This window comes from Myotis myotis, unplaced genomic scaffold, assembly GCF_014108235.1.
Source record: "Myotis myotis isolate mMyoMyo1 unplaced genomic scaffold, mMyoMyo1.p scaffold_m19_p_21, whole genome shotgun sequence".
NCBI lineage: Eukaryota > Metazoa > Chordata > Mammalia > Chiroptera > Vespertilionidae > Myotis > Myotis myotis.
This window is the reverse complement of record NW_023416326.1, coordinates 13,557,059-13,571,809: the sequence shown is the minus strand read 5'-3', so window position 1 is coordinate 13,571,809 and position 14,751 is coordinate 13,557,059. Positions and strand designations below refer to the sequence as shown.

At 56.3% G+C, this 14,751-nt stretch overlaps 1 protein-coding gene across 1 annotated transcript in view; it reads right to left on the bottom strand.

The window, feature by feature from the left end:
• KIF26B (kinesin family member 26B) overlaps window positions 1-14,751 on the bottom strand; it is a 356,959-nt gene that overhangs the window by 298,896 nt on the left and 43,312 nt on the right. The gene's annotated exons all lie outside the window — the stretch shown is intronic.

The window sequence follows — 14,751 nt, the reverse complement described above, 5'->3', positions numbered from 1 at the left end:
CACATGGTCAAGGGCTTTGGTCCTCACAGACACTCCACAAGCTCTCTCAGGGCCCAGTGCGTGATGGATCCCATCAGCGGGTGAGGATAAAGACCGCTCACTGAGACCCCAGCGGAGGCCGCGGACAGACAGCCCCGGCTTCTGTCAACTGCACTCCCGCCATTCAGCCCCCACCTGCTGAACAGCCAGCCTCCACCACGAGTCAGTGTCCTGTCTGAGTCTTTCTCCCGATCATTCCGAGGTCCCCGCGCTCCCTGTGGGACCACGACCGCCGACCGATGTAAAGGGAGCCGCAGAGCTCCGTCCTGGGGTGACCGGTGACTGAAAACCCTCGAGAGCCAGGCGTTCCCTCCCGACTTTCACTGTCTGATTGTGAGGCGATGAGCCGACCCTCACACTGAATCCCTCCCTGGGCCAGTGGTGGAAGGACTGGGAGAAGAGAGGAGTCACTATGGGTCATAACAGACGGACCAGAAACATCAGAGCAAATCACAGCAGTGTCAGTGTCTGAGTGTGTGACTGTGTGTGGCTGTGAGTGTGTGTGTGAGTGTGTGTGACTGTGTGTGTGAATGTGTGTGTGGCTGTGTGTGACTGTGTGTGTGAGTGTGTGTGTGACTGTGTGTGTGAGTGTGTGTGGCTGTGTAAGTGTGTGTGTGTGTGTGTGTGTGTGACTGTGTAGGACTGTGAGTGTGTGTGTGTGACTGTGTGTGTGAATGTGTGTGTGGCTGTGTGTGTGAATGTGTGTGTGACTGTGTGTGGCTGTGAGTGTGTGTGTGTGACTGTGTGTGTGAATGTGTGTGTGACTGTGTGTGGCTGTGAGTGTGTGTGTGTGACTGTGTGTGTGAATGTGTGTGTGACTGTGTGTGGCTGTGAGTGTGTGTGTGTGACTGTGTGTGTGAATGTGTGTGTGGCTGTGTGTGTGGCTGTGTGTGACTGTGTGTGTGAGTGTGTGTGTGACTGTGTGTGTGAGTGTGTGTGTGGCTGTGTGTGACTGTGTGTGTGAGTGTGTGTGTGGCTGTGTGTGTGAGTGTGTGTGGCTGTGTAAGTGTGTGTGTGTGTGTGTGTGACTGTGTGTGTGAGTGTGTGTGTGACTGTGTGTGTAAGTGTGTGTGTGTGTGTGTGTGTGGCTGTGTGTGTGGCTGTGTGTGTGTGTGTGTGTGTGAGTGTGTGTGTGAGTGTGTGTGTGACTGTGTGTGTGAGTGTGTGTGTGTGTGTGTGGCTGTGTGTGTGTGTGTGGCTGTGTGTGTGAGTGTGCGTGTGACTGTGTGTGTAAGTGTGTGTGTAAGTGTGTGTGTGTGTGGCTGTGTGTGTGGCTGTGTGTGACTCTGTGTGTGAGTGTGTGTGTGTGTGTGACTGTGTGTGTGACTGTGTGTGTAAGAGTGTGTGTGTGTGTGTGTGTGTGTGTGGCTGTGTGTGACTGTGTGTGTGAGTGTGTGTGTGGCTGTGTGTATGCGTGTGTGTGGCTGTGTAAGTGTGTGTGTGTGTGTGTGTGACTGTGTAGGACTGTGAGTGGCTGTGTGTGTAAGTGTGTGTGTGACTGTGAAGTGTGTGTGTGTGTGTGTGTATGTGTGTGTGTGGCTGTGAGTGTGTGTGACTGTGTCTTTTCTCACAAACACGTGATGCGGTTTGGAGTCTGGTTCTGGCGACCAGCTGGGAGCAGTGAGAAGAGGTCGGGCGGGACGGGAGTTACACTGGAAATCAGAGGGCGACCAGACTCTCCCACGCCGTGACCCTCCTTAACTGTCCCCCCGTCAGCCTCCCTCTGATTCGGCGAGCACAACAGCCGGGTCTAGACCAGGAGAGGCGCCTCCAGCACAGGTCTTTCCCGCGTGGCTGAGCCTGCAGAGCTATGCCCACAGCCCAGGCCTGTAAAAGCACAGCGCTCCCTGCACGGATGTGGCCGCACCGCGAGCAGGCGAGGTGGCACGGCCAGTCACGCTGCCACCGTCTCCCTCAGGAAGAGCCTCTCAAATGCCTCGGGGCGTCTTCCTCGGAGAACGAAATGCCGGGGATCACCATGTAAAGCAGACGACTGTCTCGCCGCTGTGCTGTCCGCTGGAACTGCGTGTCGCCTGGCACGCCAAGGGCAGCGTCCTCAGAACGCGCTAAAGGACAACACGGGCCGGCCCCTCCGAGGGCTGGGTAATTCACAGCCTGCCGTTCTCTCCAGTCCATTCAGAACACACTGCCTGCATTTCAGGAATCTGAGAAATGCCACCTGAGAGACAAGCCGGTGACACGGAACAGGGCCTGTGAGGTGCTGAGTGAACAAACAGGAATAGCCAGGCTTCCTCAGGCCACCGTCCCGGGCAGAGGGCGCGTCCTCCGGGATTTCTCACCGCAAACGAGAAACTTCAGCCCATTGTGAATGAGATGACATCAGCATGACCATTGCAGGCAGCACACGGCTCAGCAGTACCTTCCCTTCCAAACCTCAGAGGTACACACGCCTGCATTCGCGATGGGCTGCGACTCCCAGGCAACTGTGGCCCTGACGGCCAGGGGGACCCTGCTTTCAGTCCCCACTGTGCCCAGCTCCTTGAAGGGAGGGTGCAGCCCTAGCCAGTTCTGCTCAGTGGATAGAGCGTCTGCCTGAGGACTAAAGGGTCCTGGGTTCGATTCCAGTCAAGGGCAGGAACCTCGGTTGCAGGCTCAATCCCTGGCCCCAGGCTGGGAGGTGAGCAGGAGGCAACCACTCTCTGTGCCTCTCTCACATCAATGTTTCTCTCTCTGTCCCTCTCCCTTCCTTCCACTTTCTCTAAAAATCTATGGAAAAATATCCTTGGGTAAGGATTAACAAAATAATAATCATAGTCACAATAAACAAAATAAAAGAGAGAGGGAGGGTGCAGCTGGCTCCCTGGAATCCCAGATCAGCTCATCTGCAGGCCAGGTCAGACCCCCGTGTCAGCTCCCTCCCTGGTGGAGGGTTTTAGAAATGAACCCTGGCCCTGCTGAGCAGTGCCTGGGCTCCAGGTCTTCCCTGCTCCACCCGCATCTCCCCCAGGTCACCAGGGCCCGAGCTCGGTGCCAGGGCTGCCCTTGTGCGAAGGCGCCGTCTGCGGGACTGTGGTGAGGATCCCGTGAGGTAACGGATATGAATCCCTGAGCACGTCCTGCGCACAGTCAGCCCTCAGAGAATGCGGGGCCACTGAGCACCCTGGCTCTATTTTCTTTTAACACAATGTGTTCAGTGAAACGCAAACCAAATTTGCCAAGTGCCTGCTCCCTTAATCCCGAACCCCTCGCGCGTCTCAGGGAAAACTAGACCATATGGTTCACTCACAAATAAACCAGCAGGATGCGTGTTCCGTGAAAGTTGTCTTATGCACTCGTTTTTATGGGTCTTTTTATCCCAAGTCCTAAAATAATATTATCAATAATAATAAAAGCTAGATGTGTTCTGCTAAGGGTAAATACACGCAGGCTTAACTCCTTCTGCCCCTTGTGGGCTGGGGGTGGGGGTGTCCTCTCTCTGGCCTCAGCCACCTGCACAGGTGTCGGAAGCTGGGGCGAGAGCCGCAGAAGAGCCAGGATAGACGCAGGTGAGGGCAGCCCAGTGGGAAGCAGGTGTTAATTCCCGACAGGATTACAGGTTCCTGTTGGCTCAGAGAACAGCCAGACCTGGAACCCAGGATGCCTGGTGCCCTGCACGTCCGTGGGTAAACAGGCGTTCTTAGATGTGGCTTCAGCTCCACCACTAACTCGCACCTCCTGAGCTGTGTGGTCAGGTGGTCCGAGTTGGTCAAGTGGAAAGTTGAATGGAAACGCGAAGTGGGAAGCAGGAGAGCAAGAGGAGAACGACGACGACGAGGAAAAATTGTTTTGTTTCCGTCCAACTTCAGAGAGTCGGCGGCCACCCCCGCGCCCCGCGGGTCACACTCGCCACAAAGATTGCTGAGCACCTCAGGCCGTGGGGACTGTTCCGCGGAGGCTGGGTTGGTTTTGCTCACTTCCTCCTTTTCTTTCATGGGTCTGACCCCACGAGACTTGGTGGCGACATTAGCTCCCCGTCTGCTGTGACTTCGAAAAAATTTGGGGCCAGACTGCGCAGTTTTCAAGACTGGGGGGAAAAGTTAACTTCCCACTAATCAGAGGACTTATACAAATGTCACTGTGAGTGTAGCTGATCCCAGGGGCCTCCCGGATCCCCGGGCGGTCACTAAAGGTCACGCCAAATGGGGCCGCCCCGGCCGACAGTTGGTTTATGGCCGCGGCTTGTCCCGGGGGCTGGTCCCTCCGGACCCCCTTCCTTCCCAGGCTTAACCTGGGACAACGCTGAGCACAGGGGAGCCGTGTGAAACGCGTCACCCACGAAGCACAAGGCGGTTCGGCTGCGGTCCTCTTCCCACGCCCGTCCACACCCATCCCAGTCCCAGAACCCACAGCCTCTACCCTGGAATTTCCATTGTGTTTGGAGAGTCTGTGGCTTCTGAAACAATGCTGGTGCTGCTGGGAGGTAAGGAGAACCAGCTGCGACATCTCAGCCTCTTTTTGCAAAAGACAGTATTTTATGTCTCAAAGAACACATCTCAAGCTTGGCCACAGCCCGCACCACACACACTCACAGTCACTCACACACACACACTCACTCACACTCACACTCACTCACACTCATAGTCACTTACACACACACTCACACACATACAGTCACTCACACACATACACACACACACACTCACTCACACTCACACACACTCAGTCACTCAACAATACTCACAGTCACACACACTCAGACACACACATTCACACACTCACTCACAGGCACACAGGCACACACACTCAGACACACTTGCACACACACTCATACACACACATTCACTGACACATCATATAGTCACACACACACATGCATCACACAGTCACACACACACATACACACATGCACACACACTCACACTCTCACTGGAACATCACACAGTCACACACACATACACACATGCACACACACACACGCTCTCACTGGAACATCACACAGTCGCACATCTCATTCCTCCGGGATGCTGACCAGGGAGGATGCTGACCAGGGAGGGTACTGACCAGGGAGGATGCTGACCAGGGAGGGATGCTCTCTCCATCCCCGTGCTCAGCTGGGACACCTGGTCCTCCCACTGACATCACAGATGACCGATTGCTCTGAAATGTCACGCCCACTTCCTGACCACCCACCACTCACCACATGGAATTACCTGTCCAGCTGGGGGCAAGGTTCCCAAACCCAACGCCAGAGGACAGATGGAAGGAGGGAGGATATGAGGACAGTGGGACCTCCCTGCTGAGACAAACGCCCTCCCCAGGGGCCGAGACTGGGCGGGGTCAGGACACACGAAGCCCCAGGTGCTCTCAGAACCGGGACGGGAGCCGGGGGACATGGTCTCCAATACGCACGAGGCAAAGGGAACACTTCCATGGTCACCGGTTAAATGAAAACTCTACCTCCAGCTGAGGCAGGACTAGGTCCCCCTGGAGATCACTAAACCCAGCTAAACCCCCCAACTCCCTGACCTGGTCCCGAAGGGCCAACCCGCCCAGGGCAGAGGTGGGTGACGCGCCACACCCGCAGGGGCGGCCTACGCTGAGCTCCCACCCAGCGCCCGGCTCCCGGCCGAGTTCTTCTTCATTCACAGTCCAGCGACGACTCCCGAGAACAGAAAGCGCGTTTTCCGAAAGGCTGCAATAAATCAAATGTTCTTGCCTGCGTGCAATCTAGATTTAGCCACTTAGTTCATCTTAATAAACAAGTTACTCATTCAAAGGAAAATAAATGAAATGTTTTGCCTTGAGGGACAGTTTTATTTTTAATAGTTTGGTGCCGTGGCGATAGGAGAAATATCCTGCGATGTGAATTGCCTTTTGTTCTTCCGGGGCTCTGGGGGGCGGACTGGGGGTGGGGGTGGGGGTGGGAGAGAGGGGGGTCGGTCTCTCTGAGTGTCCCCTGCCAGGGCACACGCTCGCTCTCTGCTTCTCTGTTACAGATGCATCTGCTCTTGCAAGGAGCTTCAGCGAGAGAAATGGTGGTTTATCTCCCTAAGATATCAACGCAGCGCTGGGTGGTTCCGAGTCCTATTTATTATTTTTGAGCAAGTCATGCCAATAAAAACGGAACTCGAGGAGAAGGAGTCTCTCTTAAAGAAACAGCAGGCCATACAGCACCGCCGCCAAATGCAAAAGGTCGGAAGGAAGGTGAGGTCATGCTGAGTGACACCATGCTAAGCGATAAAGCTGAGGGCACAATTTCAGATTATTCCTGAGGCCAAAAGACACTGGTTATGTAAGTCTCCGAAGAAACACACATACAGAGATGACACACAGAGACGCACTTTCTGCTATCCCAGCTCCCCGGGGCCCAGCTCCATCCTCACAGGACCGACCGTGAGATTCTCCGGAGCAGAGGCCAGGCTCAATGACCTTCTGAGTCCCCAAGTCAGCATATGCCTAACGCGGAGCAGACACTGAATGGGCATGTGCTGGATCAAAGGATGGATGGGTGGGTGGGTGGGTGGATGAGCTGATAAACGGATGGATGGACAGATGAGTGAACAGATGGATGGATGAACGGATGGATGGATGAATTGATGGTCGGATGGGTGGATGGACAGATGGATGGTTGAAATTGAGAGTGATGCAAATTACAAAATCTGAGGGAATCTGGAAGATTCCAGGAAAATGGAACTCAAGCTATCTATATATATATATATAAAAGCCTAAGCAACCGGCCAACCGGCCGACCGTTCGACTGTCTGACCAGTAGCTATGACGTGCACTGACCACCGGGAGCAGATGCTCAACGCAGGAGCTGCCCAGCTCTGGTGACTTGGCAGCTGCGGTTCTCGGGTGATGCACCTGGAACAAGAGAGGAGGGAGCCTGATTCCGGGGTGCATCACCCAAGAACTGCCCCCTCTGGCAATCCGGGACCCCTCAGGGTTTGTCAGAGAGCCAGTTTTGGTCTGATCCCCGCAGGCCAGGCCAAGGGACACCACCAGTGCACGAATCCATGCACCGGACCTCTAGTAAGTCAATAATTTCAGAAAAGAATAACATGAAGATGGAACAATTAGAACAGAACCTCAAGGTCAGAGATACCCAAAGAAGAAGAAAAGGATAAAACAAAAATCAAACCGAAAAGTGGAAGACATGAACATGCTAATTTTCTGCATTAATCTTCATGTCAGAATATTATAGTAAACCCAAATGCATCAACGTCAAAGATTTCTATCCACATGGCCTCCAAGGGTACAGAGGCCCTAATGGGGCTGGGCCCTAATGAGACAGCAGGAAGCAGGGCCGCACCTGCCAATTCAGCAAAGTGGGGTCGTCTGGGTAACATAAGAGCAAATATGTCGCAAGTAGGAAAGGCTCTTCTCTTACCATACTTTTCAGTTGCCTGTCTACTCTGCTCAGATATCACTTATTTGGGGGAGTTGTACCAGGAAACATACTATGCTTTGCTTGGAATCAGATGACAGGTAAGCAGCGGTGTGAATGCTAAAAGGTATGGCGACCACTTGTGCTTAAACTCCTTTAGCTCCCTCGCTTTACAGAGAAGGTTAGGAGGTAGGCGTCTGACAGGCACTCACTGTGTTCCAACCGCTGGAGCCTGAGCCTGAGATGGAAATGACGCCCTGGGTACGAAGTCTGGCTTCCCACTCGGAAACCTGTCTGGCCTGTGGGCAGACAGACCAGTCTCCAGGGAGGAGAATGCCCGGACCGTTAGGAGACACAGATCAATGGCCAAGAACAGTATCCTGGGTGTGGGCATTCCCATGGCTCCTGTGGCCCTGACACCAGATGTGTGAGAACACGGGATTTGTCTACGTTTCAGAGGCCCTGGGTGGGCGCCGGACGGTAAACCCAGGTGTACCTGGGACCCTCAGCCACTGAATACCCGTCTCAAAGGGCCTCCCATTTATCAGGTTTCCACCAAATTACCAAGTCAGAGTTCACATCCCACCTCTGTGTCCTTCCTCCCTGTGAAACAGACTTCCCTGCGGGCAGAATTTCTACTTCTGGCCCGGTCAGCGAGGCTCAGTGGTTGAACCTCGACTTATGAACCAGGAGGTCAGGGTTCGATTCCCGGTCGGGGCACATGCCCGGGTTGCCTCGATCCCCAGTGTGGGGTGTGCAGGAGGCAGTGGATCAACGATTCTCTCTCATCACTGATGCTTCTGTATTTCTCTCCCTCTCCCTTCCTCTCTGAAATCAATAGAAATATATTTTTTTAAATTTCAGCTTCTGGCCCCTCTGCAGAAAAAGGAGGAAAATGTCACGCGAAGGGGTGCGAAGGGCTGTGGAAGTTGCCAGTCTCGCTGTGTGGAAAGCAGCAAACTGCATGTCGTTTTCAAACTTTAGAACAATGTGTGTTCCAGGTGAACTGACCACCCCACGGTCCCCTCGAGGCACCCAGGCTCCACCCTCCATCAGGGAATCAATCAATCAGGCTCCACCCTCCATCAGGGAATCAATCCCGCAGCCGAGCGGAGGCGCCGTGTCCTTCATTATCCACATGAGTGAGGAGTGAGGCGGCGGGAGGTCCGGAGCGGGCCACGCAAGCATCCACGCTGCACAAACGCTTCTTAACGATGATGAAAGGCCTCGAGGACTTGGCGAGTGATTGATGGCCCCGGCCCCAGTGAGTGACAGCCCTGCTCCTAAGAGAAAGCAGCCTGGCCCTGCTTCCTGCCCCGGCCCCTACCCGCCCTCAGCCCCTCCCTCCTCCTGGGCCCTGCATCATCAGGCGGCCCTCCTGTCCCTGAACCCCGCCCATGTGACCGCCTGGGGGGTAGAGAACCTGCTGACCCCCTCTTCTCAGGAGAAGAGAAGACACAGGCGAGAAGGGGCCTGGGAAACGGGGAGCCCTCAGCAGGCGCCGGAGCGGGCCACGTTCACCTAACCAGACAGCAAGAGAGGAAAAAGGCCGGCCGCCAGGCTCTCCCTCTGGGCGAAGGGCAGCCTGAAGGAGTCCTGTGGCCCCTCTCCACCCACCACCCACCCCCCCACCGCAGCCTGAGCGTCTATCTTGGGGGTTAATTGTGTCAGCCAGCCCCATTAGGGCCTGGTGACTTTCCTTTCCCTCCAGAGGTTCTTTCTTAAAAATCTGAGACTGACCTAAATGCTTTTGAACCTGAAGGAAGTCAAAATCGAACGAGGTTAATTGAAAAAAAAGAATGTTCCGGCTACCTGAGGCGCCCCCGTTCCCCCTTGGAAAGCCACCCTGGGTTTAAAGGTGTATCCGTCAGCAGGCTACAACCGTGTCCCTGTTGTTTATCTCCTCCAGCTTGAAACTAACTGGGTTAACCTCTCCCTCAGTCAGCCCCCGGCAGACCACCCACGCGATGGCGATGGCGGGCCTCCTGCTGTAATTACAGTCACGGAAACGGGCTGCAGTCATCCCACTGCATCCACGGCGTCAGGCGCTCATTACCTGGCTGGTCCTCCACTGCAGAGCGCCCGTGAGGGGCACAACCAGGTAAAGCGGGCGGAGCACGCCCAGGTGGCTGGTCCCGCCCATGACACCCTCAGGCACCTTCACCCAGTCCCATCAGGTGCATGCCTGGGCCCCAAACCTCAGCCAGCTCTGACTCACGCCAGCGGGAGAGCTGAATGGGGCGGGGCTGCTGCCCTTCACAGAATCGGGGAAAGGCCGGCCCCCTCACCCGGCAGGACTGGGGCGAAGCCGGGCCCCAGAGGACGGGGGCAGAGAAAACCTGCCTGAGTTCTCACTGTAAACGCATTCGAAGCATCACAACTATTTGTCAAGAGGGGAGAATGGGAGCAGGCGATGGGCTTGCTGAGGATGGAGAGGAACATAGAAACCAACCTCCAGGGTCTGCACCCATCGCCAGAGAAGAGCAGCGGGAGAGGCACAGGGCCCTCCAAGGTCTCGGAATTGCCAGCCCAGCTCCACCCCGTTTATGGTGTCGAGAGCAAGCCGTGCATCTCTCCAGGCCTCCGCTTCCCAGCCTGTAAAACGCAGGTGAGCCAGACACTTCTTTCCCAAATGCTTCCCAGACGGGGACTCCAAGGACTGACCTGACCGCACCCCACCTCCCACTTCCCCCCAGAGACAGGCTGTCGTGCTGGCGAGGGGCAGGAGGAGCTGCATCCACCGCCTCTCCCTGACCCCCCGGCCTCAAGCCCAGGGGCACCACCACCACCACAGGGCACATCCGGAGGCCCCCCTCCGGGTGCCTGCCGAGTGGAAAGCAGACGCGTTTGATAGCTGGGGTGCCAGCCACAAGGCAGTCTGCACTGTCTAAGACGCAGGAAAAACAGTTGCGCCCAAGACAGAACTAAATGACGCCTGCAAGAAGGTCTTTCGTTGCTGTGGACAAAGGAAGAGAAGAGGATTCTTGTCTTTATAAGAAACGAGCATGAACTCTTTCAGAAACACAAAGGAGCATAACGAAGACTCTGGAGGACCGTCTCCACGCTCCGGCCGAGGGCTATAACACGACCGTCACAGCCGAAGGCTTCGGCCGAGGCACGTCCCTGAGCAGGTGCTCGGAGAAGAAAGAGCCCGCTCCCAGGCTGACATGGGGCTCTGGGACAGCAGACGTCCACACCGCCTGCCGCGACTGCTCTGCCTTCGGCTGCCTTGGGTTTGCAAAGCTGGCTCTGCAGCCAGAGCATTTTTGGTCCCATCAGGAGGCAGAAAGCTGGGCAGCTGCAGTGGGGAGAAGGGGACCCACCCCTGGGGTGGTGGGGAGGGAGGGGACCCACCCCTGGGGTGGTGGGGAAGGAGGGGGCCAACCCCTGGGGAGGTGGGGAGGGAGGGGACCCACCCCTGGGGCGGTGGGGAGGGAGGGGACCCACCCCTGGGGCGGTGGGGAGGGAGGGGACCCACCCCTGGGGCGGTGGGGAGGGAGGGGACCCACCCCTGGGGTGGTGGGGAGGGAGGGGACCCACCCCTGGGGCGGTGGATCTTTTGCTCCAGGGACTTCCTACTGCATCCCTCGTGGGGAGCCTCAGGCCACACAGGGGCTCAGACGGAGCTCAGGGGACCCCACGCCCAGCCAGGCCAGGCCCATGTTTAGCAACACTTGGCTGGTCTTTCCCTTTGTGAGCCATCACACGGAGAGACACAGCCCACACACACGCGCAGCGGGAGCCTGAGGTTGCCATGTTTCCTCAGGATAGAGTTTTGGTCTCAAGAAACAAACCAGGCTGGTAACCCAAAGCCAGCCCAGCATCACGGGAGGGGAAAGAGAGGGCGGAGCTGGGGGAGGCAGCTGTGTCTCCCGAAAGGAAGGTTCTCTAAGGAAGAAAAGGCCGCAGACCTGGCTACACCCCTGCAGGGACAGCCTGGGCCCTGCAGCAAACCGGGGCATCTGGGAAGGGGGCTGGAATCACTGTGGGTCCCTGCTGGGCAGCCCCCGAGCTCCCCACGTGGGGAACCAGTGACCCGAGATCGGACCTGGGCCCGAGAGGCTCTGGGCTCCCTGGCTCTGTGGTCAGCGTGTCCTCCCTGGGTGACAGTTCCTCTGGAAACCGTTACTGTCCTGTTTCAATGGTGACCTGACTGTCACTCACGCAGCCCCAGGGCCCACAGAACTGGAATGAGATCCTGCTGAACTCTGCTGGGAACAAAGGAAAGGGCCCCAAAGAGAGAAGGTTGGACCTTCATTCAAGACAGGACCCTGAGGGCCCCTCTCCCCTGCCTGTCCTAGGACTGTCTTTCTCCAAGGGCCAAAGGAGCCAGCACACCTCACCTTCCGCCATGCACAAGCCACTGACTTCCCCGGCTGCAAGGCTCAGAGATTGAGCATCAACCTATGAACCAGGAGGTCCTGGTTCGATTCCCGGTCAGGGCACTTGCCCAGGTTGTGGGCTCAGTTCCCAGGGTGGGGTGTGCAGGAAGCAACTGATCAATGATGCTCTCTCATCATTGATGTTTCCATCTCTCTCTCCCTCTCCCTTCCGCTCTCTGAAATCAATAAAAATATATATTGTTTTAAAGCTCCTGACTCTGCCTCACTGTGTGAAGGACCATATGGCCTGACATTCAAAAACCTTTAAAAACAACCTCATGGCCAGTGAATGAATCAAGTCCCACCCTCACCTGGCCGTTCAACACCCCCTGCGACCTGCATCGCCCTTTGACCTCCTGAACAGGCCTAATCCTCCAGTCAAAGGCAAAGGCGCCCTCTCCCCGTGTGCACACACGCTCTCCGAGTTCACCGCCATCCTGCCCCTGCTCTTCACCTCCACACCCTGCCCCTCCCGTCTCTCCCTGAGCCTGCCTGCCCCTCCCTCCCCCAACACCCTGCCCCTGCTCTTCGTTCTACAGCCCTTTCCGCACCTCCCGTGTTTCTCCTTTGCTGGTGCTGCCCCTGCATCTGTACTCATCTTCTCCCCGCTTGTTAACACTCTCTCATCGTCCAGGTGCCGTAGAGGGTCCAAAGGCAGAGCAGGAAAGACAGGCTCCGCGGCTCCAGGGGCTGACATCTGGCTGGGAAACACAGCCAGCAGGACATGGGTCCACCCTCACACGCCTGCACGCCCAGCCCAGGGCCATGGCCGCGAGGGTGTGCGGGAAACACATGGAAGCCGTCACAGGTCTCGGGTGCAAGCATATTCGGAAGGTAGGACACGGGCAAGCCAGGCTCACGGATCCGCACTGGTGACCCACCCGTCCTGTTCTGAGACGTGGCACTGGGAAATGATAACCGAGGGCCACACCAGCAACCCCTCTCCCACCTGACCTCCGAGACCCCCCCCTGACCTCCGAGACCCTCACCTGACCTCCGAGACCCCCACCTGACCTCCGAGACCCCCACCTGACCTCCGAGACCCTCACCTGACCTCCGAGACCCCCACCTGACCTCCGAGACCCCCACCTGACCTCCGAGGCCCCCACCTGACCTCCGAGACCCCCCCTGACCTCCGAGACGCCCACCTGACCTCCGAGACGCCCACCTGACCTCCGAGACGCCCACCTGACCTCTGAGACCCCCACCTGACCTCCGAGGCCCCCACCTGACCTCCGAGGCCCCCACCTGACCTCCGAGACCCCCACCTGACCTCTGAGACGCCTCCCTCCCGAAACCTTGCTGTGAACCCTACATATGGGCTCAGCCTGGGGATGCGGGGCCCTGGGCGGGAGGAAGCCGGTGAAAGGAAACGAGGCATCACTTTATAGAGCTGTTCCCTTGCCTCCCCGCCTCCTCCTCAGTCCCCCTGACCAAGGACATCCTCCCAGAACGAAGAACACGAAGAACACGAAGAACACGGAACGAAGAACAAACGGAGACAGGCCCAGCAGGAGCTGCCGGCGGGTCCGCGGAGGAGCCTCGTCGCCTGCTTAGTTCATGTTCTTAGAGCAGTGGTCAGCAAACTGCGGCTCACCAGCCACATGCGGCTCTTTGGCCCCTTGAGTGTGGCTCTTCCACAAAATACCAACTTCTGCGCACGGGCCACGAAGATTCAATCGCACTGAACATGCGCGCCCGCACGCGGTATTTTGTGGAAGAGCCACACTCAAGGGGCCAAAGAGCCGCAGTTTGCCGACCACTGCCTTAGAGAAAGAACCACCTGAAAAGGACCAGCTTGTCGGTTACAGAACACAGGCCGGTGTGAATGGAGAGAAATGTGAATTACAGCACGTGGGCTCCTGAGACTTCGCTGTGAAGTGGATGAAGGGCTAAAAGACGTTGTTTAGAGCACCTCATTAACAAAACTCGAAATTGTTTTCCGCAATTACGTGCAATCATTGGTTATTTTACCCCCAGCCAAGCCGAGTCCCGCCGCCAACCCATCGCTTTGGTTTCAATTGCCAAGAAAATGTCCCTGGCAGAAATGAGAACAGGCGAGGGAGCGCCAACGTGAGGGCCCTGCATGAGCTAACGGAGGATCGTCTGTGCAGAAAAGCAACCTGCTGGAAGGAAGCCTGCGAGAGTCCCCCCAGGCAGCACTCTTGCTAACGCTCCTTCTGATTGATTGATTGATTGATTGATGAGAAGAGAGAAAGAGAGAGAGAACCATCAACTTGTAGTTGCACCTTTTTATGCATTCATTGGTTGATTATTATATGTGTCCTGACCGGGAATCAAACCTGCAACCTTGGTATATGGGACGATGTTCTAATTAACTGAGCTCCCCGGCCAGGGCCACGAAAGCTCCTTTTGGCTTCACGTTTCTCAGCCCCTGCCTGGTGTGCAAATGACTAAGGCATGAGGGAAATGCACGCTTTCCTTTACCAAAATGGGTGACGGTGTGCAACATGGATGTGTGTGTGTGTGTGTGTGTGTGTGTGTGTGTGTGTAGGATTGTGGGAAGGTGGGGAGTGGAAAGTGGGAACCGCTAACCTAGCACAGAGGGGAGAAAAGCCCCACATCCTAGTGACGTAGAGACCCTATGATGTCATTCACAGGGACGCCCCAGAAATCTATCGTGTTTCCTATGGCGCGTCCTGCCTTATTCCATGCATCCTCTTCATTCATTCGCTCGGCAGCCACGAACCCACTCTGCTCTGGGCCAGCCCCCAGCGAGGCTTCCGGCCACACACTTCTCCCTCAGAGGGGCGGGGCTGACCCACAGCAAAGCACACACCACTGAGGTGTCGTCACGCTCGTTCAGACGTGAGCGCCCAGCCCCTCAAAATCACCCTGAATTCTGTGGTCTCTGCATTGATTTTATATTCCTGGCTTCTTTCTATATTTTCTACATTCTTTATAATGTGTGTGTTTGTATATATATATGTGTGTGTTTGCATATATTTACATATATATGTATATATATGCAAACACACACAT